This window comes from Tenrec ecaudatus, chromosome 9, assembly GCF_050624435.1.
Source record: "Tenrec ecaudatus isolate mTenEca1 chromosome 9, mTenEca1.hap1, whole genome shotgun sequence".
In the NCBI taxonomy this organism is placed as follows: Eukaryota; Metazoa; Chordata; class Mammalia; order Afrosoricida; family Tenrecidae; genus Tenrec; species Tenrec ecaudatus.
This window is the reverse complement of record NC_134538.1, coordinates 56,158,090-56,163,945: the sequence shown is the minus strand read 5'-3', so window position 1 is coordinate 56,163,945 and position 5,856 is coordinate 56,158,090. Positions and strand designations below refer to the sequence as shown.

The 5,856-nt window shown below is 36.6% G+C and overlaps 1 non-coding gene across 1 annotated transcript; it reads right to left on the bottom strand.

Moving 5' to 3' along the window:
- Positions 1 to 1,684: 1,684 nt before the first annotated feature.
- LOC142457556 (U1 spliceosomal RNA) lies at positions 1,685 to 1,848 on the bottom strand. The gene has a single exon (XR_012786270.1). It is a non-coding gene; the product is annotated as a U1 spliceosomal RNA (small nuclear RNA).
- Between the last annotated feature and the right edge of the window lie 4,008 nt (positions 1,849 to 5,856).

Genomic DNA, 5,856 nt, shown 5'->3' with positions numbered 1-5,856 from the left:
ATTTAAAATTTTGAATTTTGCATCATATATGAGTGAAAATTACCATATTGTATTTTTGAGTTCATAAAGTATCAGAGAAAAACACTAGCATTTTAAGTAAATACTTTAAAAGTGATGTTGTTACAGATAATTTAATTTCAATTTTATCTCTGATATGTGACATGACATAGCAAGATATAAAAATGAAACGAAGTTGGTTGAACGTGGGGCTGGTTTCCTGGTTAGATAAATAAACTGACTACAGTCTGATGGTTTCATTTCAGATCCCTAGTGTCATTTTGATTAGAATACTATGCAAGGGGAATTTTATTTCAATGAAAAAACACAGCGCAATGAAATTAATTTTGTGGAATTTCTACTTTTATTTTGTTAAAGATTATCACATCTCTTATCCACATGCTTTAATTTTTAGCTATGGCAGTCTCCTAAAAACTCCAGCAGAGTTTTAAAGCGGCAGCGTTGAATTTCTCACTTTTCTCTTCCTTCCTCTCATGATTCAGGACTGTTTTTAGAGCTCAAAATGATATATATTTCTTAGTAATCAATTCACCATCTCATGTCTTAAATAGGGCAATTAAAGCCAAGGCGTTAAAATATAAATGCATAAATAAAGCTTACCTGCAGTTTTAGACCACCCTGCTTCAGATTGCAGTATGTTGACATTTTCTCAGTTTGTAAAGAGAGGCTTTGACACCATTTTCCTCTCTAAGTTGATTCAACTGAAAGCAACCCATGATTTCTCCAAAATTCCTGTTCTGTGTGTCCTAGGGTACTAGTACTTGAGCCTCCAGACAATTCTTTGTTCGTGGCCATGTGATTAGCCATCATCCCATGATTCTCTTCTGAGAAAATGAACCTGCACCATGGGCTCATTTCAGTGACCAGGAATGCTGACCTGCAACATAACATGAAGTATCCACACATGGAGCCAGTCGGACGCCATAGAAGGAGTGAATTGTGCCAGTCCACCAAATTCTGCTCCCTCTCTAGGCTATTGTCCAAGATGGAATCATTTCTAAATTTTGCGTATTCTTGAGATTAAGTCATAATTTGTGTTAACTGTTCTTTGGGGGGGGGGTAATTAAAAAGCAATCTTGTCTTTATGAGAAATGTTCCTGAGGAAGTTAACCCTTTTTCTTTGTAAATAAAGCAGTGAAGAAGTACTGTTACTCTTATGTATAAATGATATTCCTTCCTGGCCCCATAGGATGGGGAAAAGGTTGAGGGGAAAATGGGGAATTCTTCTGACTTGAGAGGTTCTGGTGCCAAGGGCCTGCACTGCATGATCGAGAGAGAAGTAGAGAGAGTAGAACATTTAGAGGGACATCGACACGCTGACACTTATTGTTCTGTCCCTTGAGAAAGAAGGGAACATGTGCTACTTTGATCTCAGCCTTATCTTGGCTAATGTTCTCGCTCTCTGACCTACGTTCTAAATCCTTCTTCCCATATTTGTGGGCTTCATCATCCTGAGGTGAAATCTTTTTCCATGTTCTGATCAGAAACTTATATACTTGAACTATCTGCCTCTATAGAACCCAATATCATAAAGAGTCAATATATGAAACATTCTAAGCTTCACAGTTTTGGGAACAAATAGCCAAATTCCCATGCTTAATCTGAAATTTTCTCTACAGTATTATCTTCTTTAAAGAAAAAGACATTTTATTAATTTTTTTTTATTCAGGGGAGAGCGCGAACGCAGTCCCCCACTACCACAAATTATGCAGTTGAGTTTCCCACATTTGGGGAAATCGCAGGGGTCAGCACATCCGGAATGCAATGGATAAGCCTCGCCCTGGGAAAACCACCCTCGTGACCATGGTATCTCCCCTGCTAGGTAAGTATGAAAAAGACATTTTATTATGGTTTTAGGTGAAAATGAACAATATTACATTCAACAATCTATGCAAAGTTTTTTTTGTTATAACATAAATTCCATCAATGCAAAATCATCTTAACTGCTTCACTCAACCTCACTGTATAAGTGTATACTGAAACCCTGCACTGGTGGAGTGAAAATGGACCCAGTCTATATACCTGCAACTTTTCCAAGTTGGACCTAGTTCTGATTCTTCAGTTTACATTGTATATTCATTGATTCATCAGAGATTTGAGAAAATTATGTAATCACCCACAAGACTTCTCCAATCTAAGTACTACCAGTCTCTACCTTGCTGCTTTGTGTCTGACTCAGCAAGAGTATGGAATCTGAGTTTATCCTGCACTGCCTCCTTCCTCCTCGTTAAATTTTCATAATTATTCCATCAAGTAATTTTTCTTTAGTTTTTTGTTTCTGTTTTCTCCCTACAACCTAGTTGCAAAGCCTCCTCTTTCTACTTTACCCAGACATTTCATTCCTGATGGCAGTACTCTGTTCTTACATGGCAACAAGGGACTCTTCCGTTATTCCTACATAGAACTTTGTTCAACAAGAAAAGCATCAATAACATATATAGCTCTTTATCAAAGTCTCTTTTTTATCTTAGTACTGGGATTCGTAGTCCTCCTTCAGTAACTCCTTTTCTAACATCTGTCATGAATAACCAGTGATCTAATCAAACATGCACATTCAGCATAACCTAAGGAAAAGTGTGGAAAATAGGTAAACAATATTAAGTACAATGTTGAGAATCTTGATACTGTATTACTATTATGTATAATGGTGAAGTTAAGTGGTAACATAAAATCTTAGAGCAGACAGCTTGGTCAAAATGATTAAAGCAAAATTATACATTGTTAATGAATATAATCATTATTAATATATAATAAAGTTATTTAAGGTGGTATTTACCACCATATTATTTAGTTTATTGTATGAAATATCATAGGATAACATTGCATCATTTCTTTTCTCTATATAGCCCAATCTTTTGAGCAAGCAGAGTTGAAGCTTAGTAAGAGAAAAAATATGTTGTAGAAGCACATACCCCCCCCCCCCCGATGAAACTTATTTTAAACACCAACTAATTGAAAGAGATCCCCAGTTTTAAAGAAAATGTCATCCTGGATATGCCTGTGATTAGTTGAAGAACCCATGACGGTATTCTAAAATTCATCGAGCAGTTCTAGTGGCTCTGAGGTTCAGGCACTGGACTGCTAACTGCCAGGATGGCCGTTGAAACCCAGCAGACATTCTGCAGGAGGCAGACAAGGCTGTGTGCTCTGGTAAGGACTGCAGCCTCAGAAACCCTATACAGGTTTCCCAGGAGTAGAATTGGCAGCGAATTTTGTCCTTGATATTATTCATTTTAATAATCATCAGGAAATCATGATCTCAACCAAACTTCCAAAACCAAGAAATATAGCTTTAGGAAATGTAAAGTGACACATTTTGCATGCTTTTATATCGTTCCAGATCTAACATTAGGGGAAGGAGTAGGGAGCATAGTATGTAAACAAAATAGGTACACAGGGGACTTCAAAATGCCATGGCATGGGTCAGACTCACCTTAGTCCTCGAAGCAAGCTCCTTTCATTTCAACATTTTAAAGAGCTCTTGTGCAGAAGATTTAATCCATGCAAGGTGAATTTTAGTTAATTTTTAGCACAATCCTGGTAGTACTAGTTAAATATGTGTGCCATTTGGTTGCATTATTTTCATAAAAATAAGAATATTTTTAAAAGATTATATATCATTAGGTTGTGTTAGTTTCATAAAAATAAACTGAGTTAGCAAAATACCTTCTTTCCTCAGTCCCTCCACTTACTCTTTTATCCGTTTACACCTATATTCTTTCCTACTTTTTCTTTCTTTAAAAAAAATCATTTTAATGGGGAGGGAGGGGGGGGGGGAAAGAGGACCTGATGCAAGGGGCTTAAGTGGAGAGCAAATGCCTTGAGAATGATTTGGGCAGGGAATGTATGGATGTGCTTTATACAATTGATGTATGTATATGTATGGATTGTGGTAAGAGTTGTTTGAGTCCCTAATAAAATGTAAAAGAAGAAAAGAGAAAAAAATGATTAGGGCAAAGACTGTACAGATGTGTTTTATACAATTGATGTATGTATATGTATGAACTGTGAAAAGAATTGTATCAGCCCCAATAAATTGTTAAAATAAAAAAATTATTTAAAAAAATTTTTAAAAAATAATTAAAAGAAAATAAAATAAATCATTTTATTGGGGGCTCATACAACTCTTATCACAATCCATACATATATACATTGTGTGTCAAGTACATTTGTTGTCCTCATCATTCTCAAAACATTTGCTTTCTACTTAAGCCCTTGGTATCAGCTCCTCATTTTTCACCTCCCTCCATGCTCCCCACTCCCTCATAAACTCTTGGTACTTTACAAATTATTATTATTTTGTCATGTCTTACACTGTCTGACTTCTCCCTCCCTTCACCCACTTTTCTGTTGTCCATCCCCCAGGGAGGATATTATATGTAGATCCTTGTAATAAGCAGAATTTTTTAATGGAATTAGGGGATTTACTTTCTGGATAGAATTTATAAATTGTGGAAATTTATGGGTTTTCTTTACTTTTTAATGCATTTATGCCTTTTGGATTCTCACAAAGAATATTTATGTGAATCCTTAATGAGATAAATTGCCAACATAGTGAAATTCAAAGGCCAATAAAGAAGCCTTTGCCCTCTTGTCAGCTGCAGGAACAACCTCTCTAGTTCTAAATTTAGATTGAGGATACCAGGATTTAGGATAATTTTGGAGGAGGGAAGTAGGACAATACTCCACAATAAGAGAAAACAGAACTTGCAGTTATGGTATATTGTGTGTGTGTGCATAGATGTGTATATTTGCACAAAAATGCAATAGTGGTTATATAATGGTGATTTATGTATTTTTTATTCTCCCATTTTTCTTTCTATAGAATTATCTTCTACAAATTTGATCAGCTCTAATACATATGTGCTAGAATTTTTCATCACAAATATCCATATAATAAGGGATACGATGTTTGCTGCTTGGATTTAGGTGCATTTTAAGTCCCAATAGCAATCATAATAAATGCATGTATCGTAGGGAAGCACGGGTGAATTATTAAAATCACTAGAATGATTTAATCAGCAATGGAAAAATCTGGTTGTTTTACTGATTGAACAGAGTAAAGAGTTTTCTGACATTCAAGAAGGTAAATGTAATGGTTAAACATATTTAACACATTTTAAAATGTAAGCATACAGGTGATAAAAGGGGAGGTTAATATGAAAGGACTTATTCACTCATTTATTAAGCAGACAGTGAGTGTTTAGTATGTGCCAGAGTCTGATCTCAATCTGAGTGCTGAGCAGATAACCAGAGAAGCTGGCACCTATGAAGAAGAATGTGGCATCCCGATTAGAGGAAGGCTGAGTAACACCCTGCGATGTGTAGATGACACAACCAGAATTGCTGAAAGCGAGGAAGGATTGAAGCACTTGATGATGAAGATCAAGGAGGGTAGCCCTCAGTGTGGATTACAACTTAATGTAAAGAAGACCAAAATCCTCACAACTGGACCAATAGGTGACATCCTGATAAATGGAGAAAAAGGTCAAATTTGTCAAGGATTTTGTCTTACTTGAACCCACAACCAGTGCTCAGGGAAGCAGCAGTCAAGGATCAAAGCACTTGTGAGCAGATTCACATGTCTAACTTTCTGTTAGCTGCAAAGCACGTTAAAGGCTCCTGACACCAAAGGACTCGTAGCCCCTAATCCAATTGCCATTGAGTAGATTCCAATTCATTTCAACGTTTTATTGGGTTCCTGAAACTAGACATTTTTATAGGAGCTGTCAGTCTCTTCGTTCTCCCTCAGAGTGGCTGCTGGTTGGAAGCTGGTGTGCCTCTGACAGCACCGCCAGGGGTCCTTTGAGGGACACCTGTGGTTGTTAGGGGCCATGC